This window comes from Saccopteryx bilineata, chromosome X (assembly GCF_036850765.1).
Source record: "Saccopteryx bilineata isolate mSacBil1 chromosome X, mSacBil1_pri_phased_curated, whole genome shotgun sequence".
Classification (NCBI taxonomy): domain Eukaryota; kingdom Metazoa; phylum Chordata; class Mammalia; order Chiroptera; family Emballonuridae; genus Saccopteryx; species Saccopteryx bilineata.
The window spans coordinates 86,960,120-86,972,940 of record NC_089502.1 but is presented as its reverse complement, the minus strand read 5'-3'; positions in this window follow the sequence as shown (position 1 = coordinate 86,972,940).

Here is a 12,821-nt window from a genome sequence, read left to right as displayed (position 1 = left end):
TTTTTTCAGGTAGCTGTCCAATTTTCCCAACACCATTTGTTGAAGAGGCTCCATTTGTCTTTACTCCATTGTATGCTCTTACATCATTTGTCAAATATCACTTGTCCATAAAGGTGTGGGTTTATTTGTGGATTTTCTGTTCTGTTCCATTGATCTATATGCCTGTTCTTATGCCAGAACTAAGCTGTTTTGAGTACAATGACCTTGTAGTATAACTTGATATTAGAAAATGTGATACCACTCACTTTATTTTTTCTTTTCAAGATTGCTGAGGCTATTTGTGTTCTTTTTTGGTTCCATATAAAATTTTGGAATATGTGTTCTATATCTTTGAAGTATGTCATTGGTATTTTAATTGGTATTACATTGAATTTATGAATTGCTTTGGGTAATATAGACATTTTAATGATGTTTATTCTTCCTAGTCATGGACACGGTATATGCTCCGCTTATTTGTATCTGCCTTGACTTCTTTTATCAATGTTTTATAACTTTTCAAATACAAGTCTTTAATCTCCTTGGTTAAGTTTACTCCTACGTACTTTATTTTTTTTCTTGCTGCAATTGTGAAGGGGATTGTTCTTTAATTTCTTTTTATGACAGTTCACTGTTGGTGTATAAAAATGCCTCTGATTTCTGAATATTAATTTTATATCCTGCCACCTTTCTGAATTCATTTATCAGGTCTAGTAGTTTTTTGACTGACACTTTAAGGTTTTCTATATACAATATCTCATCATCTGCAAATAATGATAGTTTTACTTCTTTTCTAATTTGGATACCTTTTATTTTTTCTTGTCTGATTGCTGTGGCTAGGACTTCCAGAACTATGTTAAATAAGAGTGGTGAAACAGGGCACCCCTGCCTCATTCCTATCTTAAGAGGATTGCTTTTCATTTTTGCCCATTGAGTATGATGTTGACTGTGGGTTTGTCATAGATGGCCTTTATCATGTTGAGGTATGCTCCTTGTATTCCCACTTTGCTGAGAGTTTTGATCATGAAAGGGTGCTGGATTTTATCAAATGCTTTTTCTGCATCTATTGAAATTCTCCTGTGGTTTTTCTCCTTCCTTTTGTTTATGTGATGAATCATATTGATTGATTTGCAAATATTGTACCAGCCTTGCTTCTCAAGAATAAGTCCCACTTGATCATGGTGCATGATTTTTTTCATATATTGCTGGATCCAGTTGGTTAATATTTTGTTGAGGATTTTAGCATCTGGATTCATCAGGGATATTGGTCTCTAACAGGGATCAAGAAACTTTTTGGCTGATAGATCCATGAACGCCACATATTTTAAAATGTAATTCCGTGAGAGACATACAATGACCTGTGTAAATTATGCATTATCCAATAAAAATTTGATGTTGTCCTGGAGGACAACTGTGATTGGCTCCAGCCACCTGCAACCATAAACATGAGCAGTAGAAAATGAATGGATTGTAATACGTGAGAATGTCTTATATTTTTAACATTATTATTATTTTTTATTAAAGATTTGTCAGTGAGCCTGAGGCATCCATCAAAAGAGCAATATCTGGCTCGTGAGGCATAGGTTCCTGACCCCTGGTCTATAATTTTCTTTTTTTGTGTTGAATTTCGCCTGATTTTGGAATCATAATTATGCTCGCCTCATAAAAGGAGCTTGGAAGCCTTCCTTCCTCTTGAATTTTTTGAAATAGCTTGAGAAAGTTAGGAGTTAGTTCTTCTTTGAATATTTGGTAGAATTCACTTCTGAAGCCACTGGGCTCTGGGCTTTTGTTTGTTGGGATTTTTTTGATAACTGTTTCTATCTCGTTTCTCATAATTAGTCTGTTTAGGTATTCTGATTCTTCCTGATTGATTTTTAAAATATTATATGTTTCAAGGATTTTTTCCATTTCATCTAGGTTGTCTAATTTTTTGACATATAGTTCTTCATAGTATTTTCTTACAATCTTTTGTATTTCTGTTTGTTAGTTCTTATTTCTCCACTCTCATTTCTAATCTTATTTATTTGAGTCCTCTCTCTTTTTTTCTTGGTAAGTCTGGTTAAAGGTTCATCAAACTTGTTTACTTTTTCAAAGAACCAGCTCCTTGTTTCACTGATCCTTTGTATTGTTTCTTTAGCCTCTATGTCATTTATTTTTGATCTGATTTTTATTATTTTTTTTCTTCTGCTACATCTGGGCTTTACTTTCTGTTCTTTTTTTAAAAAAATATTTTATCTATTGATTTTTTTAGAGAGAGAGGAGTGAGAGAGACAGAGAGAGAAAGGGGAGGAGCAGGAAGCTTCGACTCCCATATGTGCCTTGACCGGGCAAGCCCAAGGTTTCGAACCGGCGACCTCAGTGTTCCAGGTCTACGCTTTATCCCACTGCGCCACCACAGGTCAGGCCTACTTACTGTTCTTATTCTATTTTTTTTAGATGCAGAATTAAGTTCTTTATTTGAGCTTTCCCTCGCTTCTTAAGGTATGCCAGTAATGCTATGAACTTCCCTCTCAATACTGCTTTTGCTGTGTGCCATAAATTTTGAGTTGTAGTATGCGCATTATCATTCATTTCTAGGAATTTTTTATTTCTTCTTAGATCTCATTGTTAACCTATTTATTATTTAATAACATGCTGTTTAGTTTTCAAGTGGTTTAGTATTTTTCAGTTTTTGTTTTGTGGTTGATATCTAGTTTCATGCCATTGTGATCAGAGAAAAATGCTTGATATTATTTTAATCTTCTTAAATTTGTTGAGACTGTTTTTTGCCCTAACGTGATCTATCTTAGAGAATGTACCATGAGCACTTGAAAAGAATGTATTTTCTGCTGCTTTAGGGTGAAAGGTTCTAAAGATATCAATTAAATCCAGTGACCTAGTGTGTTCTTTAAGTCTGCTGTTTCTTTGATAAGTTTCTCTCTTGAGTATCTATCTAGTGATGTTAGTGGAAATCCCCTACTATTATAGTATTGCTGTTGATCTCGTCCTTTATATCCATCAAAGTCTGCTTTATATATTTAGGTGCTCCTATATTAGGTGTGTAGATATTTTTAATGGTTATATCTTCCTGTTGGATTGCTCCCTTTATCATTATGTAGTGACCTTCTTTATCTCTTACTATAACCTTTGTTTTACAGTCTATTTTGTCTGATATAAGTATTGCTACCCAGCTTTTTTTTCATTTCCATCTGCATAAAATATTTTTTCTATCCTTCTACCTTCAGTCTATGTACATCTTTTGTTTTAAGGTGTGTCTCTTGTAGACAGCATATGTATGGGTCCCATTTTCTTATACATGCAGCTGCCTTATGTCTTTTGATTGAATCATTTAATCCCTTTACATTTAAGGTTATTATTGATATGTAGCTGTTTCTTGCCATTTTATTCTTTAAAGCTGTATTCCTCTTTTGCTATATTCTTTTCTCCCTTTGATCTGTTTATAACAGGCCCCTTAAAATTTTTGCAGCATTGGTTTGGTAGTAATAAATTCCTTTAGTTTTTGTTTTTTGGTTTTTTGTTTTTTTTTTTATCTAGGAAGCTTTTTATTTCTCCGTTGATTTTAAATGATAGCCTTGCTGGATAAAGCAGTGCTGGGTGTAGGCTCTTGTTCTGCATTACTTTGAATATTTCTTGCCATTCTCTTCTGGCCTCAAGTGTTTCTGTTAAGAAATCAGATGTCATCCTTATGGGGGATCCTTTGAAGATGATAGCCTTTTTTTTCTCTAGTAGCTTTTAATATTTTATCTTTATCACTTAGCTTTGGTATTTTAATTATGATGTGTCTTGGTGTACATTTCTTTGAGTTTCTCTTTAATGGAATTCTCTGTGCTTCTTAAACTTGTGTAACTTTTTCTTGCATGAATTTAGGGAAATTTTCAGCTATGATTTGATTGAACAAAGTCTCTATTTCTCGTTTTCTCACTTCTTCTTCAATAACCCCTATGATGCAGATGTTATTTCTCTTCATGATGTCACAGAGATCTCTTAGAGTTTCTTCAGACTCTTTGAGTCTTTGTTTTTGCTGCTTTGCTTCCATGCCTTCATTTATCTTGTCCTCTAACTCGCTGATTCAATTCTCAGCTTCATCTATCCTGCTTTTAATTCTTTCCTGTGTGGTCTTCATTTCTGATATTGTATTTGTCATTTCTGATTGATTATTTTTTATTATTTTATGTGCTTTTTTTGTACTTGCTATCTCTTTATTTATTTGTATTTTATGACCATTTATTATTCTAAGATCTTTGAGCATCTTAACAATCATTATTTTAAACTCTGCATCTGGTAATTTGGTTATATCTGACTCATTCAAGTCCTTTTCTGGGGATTTCTCTTGATTCAATTAGGTTGCATTTTTCTGCCTTTTCATTTTGTCTGTGTATAAGAAGGGTGTGGCCATTGGAGTCCAATGGGTGTGGCCTCTGTGTTTCCGAGGTGTGATCTGTCTGAAGATCCACCACCCCTTCTTCCACTGCCTTGGGTGTTTGGGTATGGGCATTGCCAGCATTGGCTAGCTGCCGCTGTCACCTTGGTTTCCGCCTTGCCTATGGAAGGGGCTGTGTTCATGTACCCAGGTCTACAAGCCTGGAACTTTGTCCCACCCCCATTGGTGGGGCTGCATGCCATGCCTGGAACCACAAGCCCTGACACTGTGGGCAGGGGTGAGAACCTTTGTTCAGCTGTGGATCTTTGCCTATTCCTGGGCTTTCGCCCTGCCCCTGCAAAAGGAGTTGTGTTTGTGTTTTGTTCTGCAAGCCCAGGCTCTGCAGGCTGGGCAGGGCTGCACACATGTGCTCAGCTGAAAGTCTCAGCCTGTTCCTGGGCTTTCCCCCTACCCCCACAGGCGGAGTTTCTCTCATGCATTGGACCAAAAGCCCCAGTTATGCAGCCAGGCGAGGCTGTGTGCCGACGCTTAGATGCAGGTCTTTGCAGTTCCCAGGCCTTCGCCTTTCCCCTGTGGGCAGGATTGCACGTGGGCTGCAGCCGCCTGGACTGCTTTCATGCACCCCTTCTGCCCCCACTGGGCGAGGTAGGGCTTATGCCGGTCCTCAGTCATGGCCACCTGACTTTCACCCCAGCCGATGGGACTGTGCTTCAGCGTCCCCCCACTGCTGCCCTCCAGTGAGCCCTCAGCAGTATGGGTGGGGATGCTGCAGCTCAGAACCTAGCATTCAATACTGTATTCCTTAAGGCTCCCTCCTTCTAAGCGACTCTGCTCTAAGTGCCACAAAAGAGCTTGTTTGGCTGGTGTCCTACTTCCCTTTGCTGGTATTGCTGGTTCCAGGAGAAATATTTACTTCAGATTTGGGGAGTGACTCAACCCAGGGGTTAGGGTGGCTGTCCCTCAAAATGTTTCTGCCTGTGTCTCCTAGATTATACTCTCTTCCTGCTACTCTGGTCCTCTCCTCTCTCCCCGACCCCTGGAGTTCCGGTGAGTGGTTGTGAAAGAGGTGTTCTGCATGGTCCCTTTAAGAAGAATCCTGGGTCTGAGAAATCTGTTTCTTTTTACAAAGAGTATCCTGACATGTTTTGCAGCTAAATACTGTCCATATGCTTCTTCTAGGCTCTGGGCCTGCAGTCTGGGGCTTTGTTACTGGGGCCCAGGACCCTCCCCTTTCCGCTAAACTCACTTCCCACCACATGTTTCTCTCCGTGCTGCTGTTCGCTCCCAGGAGCTGGGAAGCCCTCTTTGTGTTTCCACTTTTCCTACCAGTCTAAGTGTCAATTCTTCAATGTTCCTTGGTTAAAGAGTCCTCTTAGTTTGCTGATCCCATCTTCTCATCCCCTTTCCCTCTGTCCCATTTCCCAATGGTACCTTTCATCCTGCCCTGTCTCTATTCTGCTCCTCAGTTCACATTGTTCATTGGATTTCTCAAATGAGTGAGGTCATATGATATTTTTCATTCACTGCCTGGCTTATTTCACTTAGCATAATAGTTTCCAAGTCTATTCATGTTGTCACAAAAGTTAAAATTTTCTTCTTTTTCACAGCTGCATAGAATTCCATTGCGTATATGTACCACTGCTTTTTAATCCACTTGTCCACTGACAGACACTTGGGCTTTTTCCAGATCTTGGCTATTGTAAACAATGCTGCCATAAACATGAGGGTGTATTTTTTTTAATTAGTGATTTGGTATTAGGATATATTCCTAAAAGTGGGATGGCTATGTCAAAAGAAAATTTCACTTTTAATTTTTTGAGGAATCTCTATACTGTTGTCCACTGTTGCTGCACAAGTCTGCATTCCCACTAGCAGTGCAGGAGGGCTCCCCTTTCTCCACATCCTCGCCAGCATTTACTCTGTGTTGTTTTGTTAATGAGCACCATTCTGACTGGTGTGAGGTGGTATCTCATTGTGATTTTAATTTGCATTTGTCTAATGATTAGTAATGTTGAACATTTTTTTTATCTGCCTATTGGCCATCTGTATGTCCTGTTTGGAGAAATTTCTATTTATTTTTTCTGCCCATTTTTTTTATTAGACTCTTTATCTTCCTCTTATTGAGTTTTACAAGTTCTTTATAAATATTGGTTATTAATCCCTTATCAGATGTATTGTCGAATATGTTCTCCCATTGTGTGGATTGTCTTTTTATTTTGTTGATATTTTCTTTAGCTGTACAAAAGCTTTTTAGTTTGATATAGTCACATTTCTTCATCCTGTCCTTTATTTCACTTGTCTGTGGAGATAAATCAGCAAATATATTGCTGTGAGAGATGTAGCAGAGCTTACTGCCTATGTTTTCTTCTAAGATGTTTATGGTTTCACAACTTACATTTAAGTCTTTTATCCATTTTGAGTTTATTTCTGTGAATGGTTTAAGTTAGTGGTCTAGTTTAATTTTTTTGCAGGTAGCTGTCCTGTTTTCCCAACACCATTTGTTAAGGAGGCTGTCTTTACTCCATTGTATGCTCTTAAATCCCTTGTCAAATGTCAATGGTTTAAAAAAGTGTAGGTTTATTTGTGGATTTTCTGTTCTGTTCCATTGATCTATATGCCTGTTCTTAGGCCGGTACCAAGCTGTTTTGAGTACAGTGGCCTTGAATTATAATTTGATATCAGGAAGTGTGATACCACCCACTTTATTTTTTTTTCAAGATTGCTGAGGCTATTCATGTTATTTTTTGGTCCCATATAAATTTTTAAAATATTTGTTTTATATCTTTGAAGTATGTCATTGATATTTTAATAGGAATTGCATTGAATTTATAAATTGCTTTGGGTAATATAGACATTTTAATAATGTTTATTCTTCCTATCCATGAACACAGTATATGCTTTCACTTGTTTGTATCTTCTTAGATTTTTTTTTTATCAGTGTTTTGTAATTTTCCAAGTACAATTCTTAACTTCCTTGGTTAAACTTATTCTTAGGCACTTTATTTTTTTGTTGTTGTTGCTATAGTGAAAAGAATTGTTTTCTTAACATCTCTTTCAGACAGCCCATTGTTGGTGTATAAAACTGCCTGATTTCTGAATATAAATTTTATATTCTACCTTTCTGAATTCATTTATCACGTCCAGTAGTTTTTTGACTGAGACCTTAGAGTTTTCTATTTACAGTATCATAACTTTAGCAAATAATGATAATTTTACTTCTTTTCCAATTTGGATGTCTTTTATTTCTTCCTCTTGTCTGACTGCTGTGGCTAAGACTTCCAGAACTCTGTTGAATAAGAGTGGTGAAAGGGAGCACCCCTGCCTTGTTTCTGATTTTAAGGGGATTGCTCTTAATTTTTGCCCATTGATTATGATGTTGGCTGTGGGTTTGTCATGGGTGGCCTTTACCATGTTGAGGTATATTCCCTGTATTTCCAATTTGCTGCGAGTTTTGGTCATAAATGGGTGCTGGATTTTATCAAATGCTTTTTTCTGCATCTGTTGATATTATCATGTGATTTTTCTTCTTTTTGTTTCTGTGATGAGTCACATTTATTGATTTGCAAATATTCTACCAACCTTGCCTCCCCAGAATAAATCCCACTTGATCATGATGTATGATTTTTTTCATGTATTGCTGGATCTGATTTACTAATATTTTGTTTAGAGTTTTAGCATCTAAATTCATCAGTGATATTGGCCTATAGTTTTTTTTCTTTGTATTGTTTTTGCCTGGTTTTTGAATAAGGATTATGCTTGCCTTATAAAAGGTGCTTGTAAGCCTTCTTTCCTCTTGAATTTTTTGAAATAGCTTTAAAATGATAGGAGTACATTCCTTGAATATTTGGTTGAATTTGCCTTTGAAGCCATCTGCCCAGGGCTTTTTTTGTTGACAGTGTTTTGATAACTGTTTCAATCTCACTTGATGTAATCAGTCTGTTTAAGTTTTCTGTTTTTTCCAGATTGATTTTTGAATGATTATATGTTTCAAAAAATTTGTCCATTTCACCTAGATTGTCTAATTTTTTGGCATACAGTTCTTCATAGTATTTTCTTACAATCCTTTGTATTTCTACTGTGTCAGTTGTTAATTCACCACTCTCATTTCTAATTTTATTTATTTGAGCTCTATCTTTTTTTCTTGGTTAGTCTTGTTAAAGGTTCATCAATCTTGTTTACCTTTTCAAAGTACCAGCTCTTGGTTTAATTAATCTTCTATATTGGTTTTTTTTAGCCTTTATGTTATATATTTCCACTCTGATCTTTATTATTTTTTTCCTTTCACTTCTTCAGGGCTTTATTTGCTGTTTTCTTTTCCAGTTCTTTTATATGCAGGGTTAAGTTGTTTATTTGAGGGTTTTTTTGGGTTTTTTTTTTTTGGTTTTTTTTTTTTTGCTTCTTCAGGTATGCCTGTAATGCTATGAACTTCCCTCTCAGACTGCTTTAGCTGTGTCCCATTAATTTTGAGGTGTTGTGTGTTCATTTTTATTTGTTTCAAGGAAATTTTTAATTTTTTTCTTGATTTCCTTGTTAAGCCATTTGTTATTTAATAACACGCTATTTAGTTTCCAAGTGTTATAATGTTTTTTGAGTTTTTTATTGTAGTTGATTTCTAGTTTGATGTCATTGTGATCAGAGAAGATCTTGATATGATTTCAGTCTTCTTAAATTTATTGAGACCTGTTTTGTGTTATAACATGTGGTCTAGCCTAGAGAATGTACCATGAGCACTTGAAAAGAATGTATATTCTGCTGCTTCATGGTGAAAGGTTCTGAAGATATCTGTTAAATCCAGTTGATCTAGTGTGTTCTTTAAATCTGCTGTTTCTTTGTTAATTTTCTTTCTTGAGAATCTATCCAGTGATGTTAGTGGGATATTGAAATCCCCTAATATTATATACTATTGCTATTGATCTTGACCATTATATTCATCAAAATCTACTTTATAAATTTAGGTGTTTCTATATTAGGTGCATAGATATGTATAATGGTTATATCTTCCTGTTGGATTGTTCCCTTTTTCATTATGTAGTGACTTTCTTTTTCCCTTACTATAGCCTTTGTTTTACAGTCTATTTTGTCTGACATAAGTATTGCTTTTTTTTCATTTCCATTTGCATAAAATATTTTTTCCATCTATTTACTTTTAGTCTATATATGTCTTTTCTTTTGAGGTTGGTCTCTTGTAGACAGCATATGTACTGGTCCTGTTTTCTTATCCACCCAGTTACGCTGTCTTTTGATTGGCATTTAATCCATTTAAATTTATGGTTATTATTGATACATAGTTGTTTATTGCCATTTTGTTCCTTTTTTTTTGTATTTTTCTGAAGCTGGAAACACGGAGAGACAGTCAGACAGACTCCTGCATGCGCCCGACTGGGATCCACCCGGAACGCCCACCAGGGGCGACGCTCTGCCCCTCTGGGGCGTCGCTCTGTCACGACCCGAGCCACTCTAGCGCCTGGGGCAGAGACCAAGGAGCCATCCCCAGCGCCCAGGCCATCTTTGCTTTAATGGAGACTCGGCTGCAGGAGGGGAAGAGAGAGACAGGGAGGAAGGAGAGGGGGAGGGGTGGAAAAGCATATGGGCACTTCTGTGTGCCCTGGCCAGGAATCGAACCCGGGACTTCTACATGCCAGGCCAATGCTCTACCACTGAGCCAACCGGTCAGGGCCATTTTGTTCTTTAAATCTACATTCCTCTTTTACTAAAATTTTTCCCTTTGTTCTGTTTACAACAGGCCCCTTAACATTTGTTTGGTTGTAATGAAGTCCTTGAGTTTTGTTTTTTCTGGGAAGCTTTATATTCTCCTTCAATTTTAAACAATAGCCTTGCTGGATAAAGAAGTCTTGGTTGTAGGTTTTTGTTTTGCCTTACTTTGAATATTTCTTGCCATTTCCTTCTAGCCTCATGTATTTTTGTTGAAAAGTCGGATGTCATCTTTATGAGGTCTCCTTTGTAGGTGATTGACTGTTTTTCTCTTGCAGCTTTTAGTATACTTTCTTTATCTCTTAGCTTTGGTATTTTAATTATGATGTGTCTTGTTGTAAGTCTCTGGGTTCTTCTTTAATGGGATTGTCTGTGCTTCTTGAACTTGTGTGACTGTTTCATCAATTTTGGGGAATTTTTTAGCTATGATTTCTTCAATCAGGTTCACTATCTCTTGTTCTTTCTCTTCTCTTCAGTAACTGCTATGATACTAATATTGTTTCTTTTTATGTTGTCACAGAGCTCTCTTAGAGTTTCCTCATAGTTTTTGGTCTTCTTTTGTTTTTGTTGTTTTGCTTTCATGCTTTCACTTATTTTGTCCTCTAAATCTCTGATTCAATCCTTTGCTTTATCCAGCCTGCTTTTGATTTTTTCTAATGTAGTCTTCATTTCTGATATTGTGTTTGTCATTTCTGTCTGATTCATTTTTATTATTTCAGTGTCCTTTTTGATGTTTACTATCTCTTTGTTTAGGTGCTCGTTGTGTCCATCTATTGTTTCTCTAAAATTCTTGATCATCCTACAAATCATTATTCTAAACTCTGCATCTTGTATCTTGGTTATATCCATCTCATTCAGTTCTTTTTCTGAGGATTTCTCTTGTTTATTAAGTTGAATTTTATTTTTCTATCTTCCCATTTCATCTCTGTATAGACTGCTCCTTTGGATGTGTTGTTTGTGTAGCTAGCTGAGTATTGCCTACCCCACCTTTGGTATTGTCTGCCCCAACTTTCAGTTGTGTTATTTCTAGTTCTTCTTGGGTTGGCCTCAGCTGTTATTTGTAACCTGCTTTGGGCTACTTGTCTTCTGTTACTGCTCCTTTTGCTATTTGTGTTAGCATTTTCTGTGTCTTAGCTGGATCAGGTGTGAGGAGCCTGTTCTCAAGATACTACTCTAACTGAGGTTGTTAGGTCCTGAGATGATGCTCTCTATATCTGGCTGATGGATGTATAACCCTGGACTTCTCTGGCCAGAACCTGGCACAGGGTAGTTGAGGTTACTGCTTATGACTGGCCCTTAACAACTTTCTTGGAGCTACTAGCCATCCAGAATTTGTGGCTGCCTCTGCTATGCCCTGATGCCATTGTAAATATCAGCTAAACTCCTAGGCTGGCTTTTATCTACTCTTGGCCAGTGTGTGTGTCCTCTCTATTCCCAAGGTGTGTTCTTTCTGCTGGCCCCTCACTGCCACAGCCTCCTCATGCACTCAGGCTCTGACACTGCCAGGTGTGTGGGCTTGCTAGCTCTATCTTGGGCTGCCCCATGGTGCTGCCCTGCAGGTTTGGAGGACACCTTGCCTCATTGGGCTCTATCCCACTGCCACATGTGTCAAGCACCATGGTCACTGCTGCAGCCAGGCTCTCCCACCCTTTGGAGGGTATTCAGCAATTTGGGGGGGTGGTTTGGGGAAAGAGATGGGCAAGGGTGGAGAAGCACTCAACACTTGTGTTCCTTATGTGCCCCTTGCTTCTAAGCATCTCTTTGCATTGACTAGAGCAGGAGACCCTCTGGTGGGTGGGGTAATTACTTCCTTTTGCTGGCTTGGTTCTCTCAGGAAAAATGGCCACTTTAGGTTTGGGGAGTGACCCAGTACAGCAGTCAGGTATGTTGTCCCCCACAGACTCTCCCTGTGCCCCTGAGATTACACTGTCCTCTCATAACTCGAATCCTCTTGGTGCTACCCACTCTCAGAGCCCCGAGTAAGTGGCTGTGAACAAGGTTTTCTGCATGGTCCTTTCAAGATGGAACCTGAGTCTGAAAGTTCTATCTCCCTCACTCAAACAGTAACCTGGCTCTTCTTTCAGCTAAATACTTTCCATACACCTTCTTTAGTCTCTGGGGCTCCAGGCTGGTATTCCAGACTGGTCCTTGGGCTGAGTACCCACAACTCTCTGGCCAACCCACCCCTTGAGTCCAACTCTTGCCACTGGGAGTGGGGAAGCCCTTTCCTCATCTCCACCCTTCCTACCAGTCATTGTGTGGCTTCTTCAGTGATGCTTGGTTATAGATTCCTCTTAGTTCAGTTCAAAGTTGGCTTTTCAATATGATTGTTCCTAAGTTAAGTTGTATTCCATTTTGGTTCTGGGAGGTGGGAGTTGTTATATCTGCCTTATCTGTTGCCATTTTCCTGGTTCCAAGGCTGATATTTCTTTATTGATTTTTTGTTAGGATGATCTATCTGAAGCTGTCAGTGGTGGGTTGAAATCACCAGATATGATTGTGGTTTTGTCTGCTTCTATTTTTATTTTTAATTTTAATTATTTTTTTTATTTTACCAAAGTTAGAAGTGGGGTGGCAGTCAAACAGACTCCTACATCCTTCTGACTGGGATCAACCCAACATGCCCATCAGGGGGCAATTCTCTGCCCATATGGGACGTTGCTCTGTTGAGGCCAGAGCCATTCTATCACCTGAGGCAGAGGCCGTGGAGCAATCCTCAGTGCCTGGGCCAAGTTTACTCCAATGGAGCCTT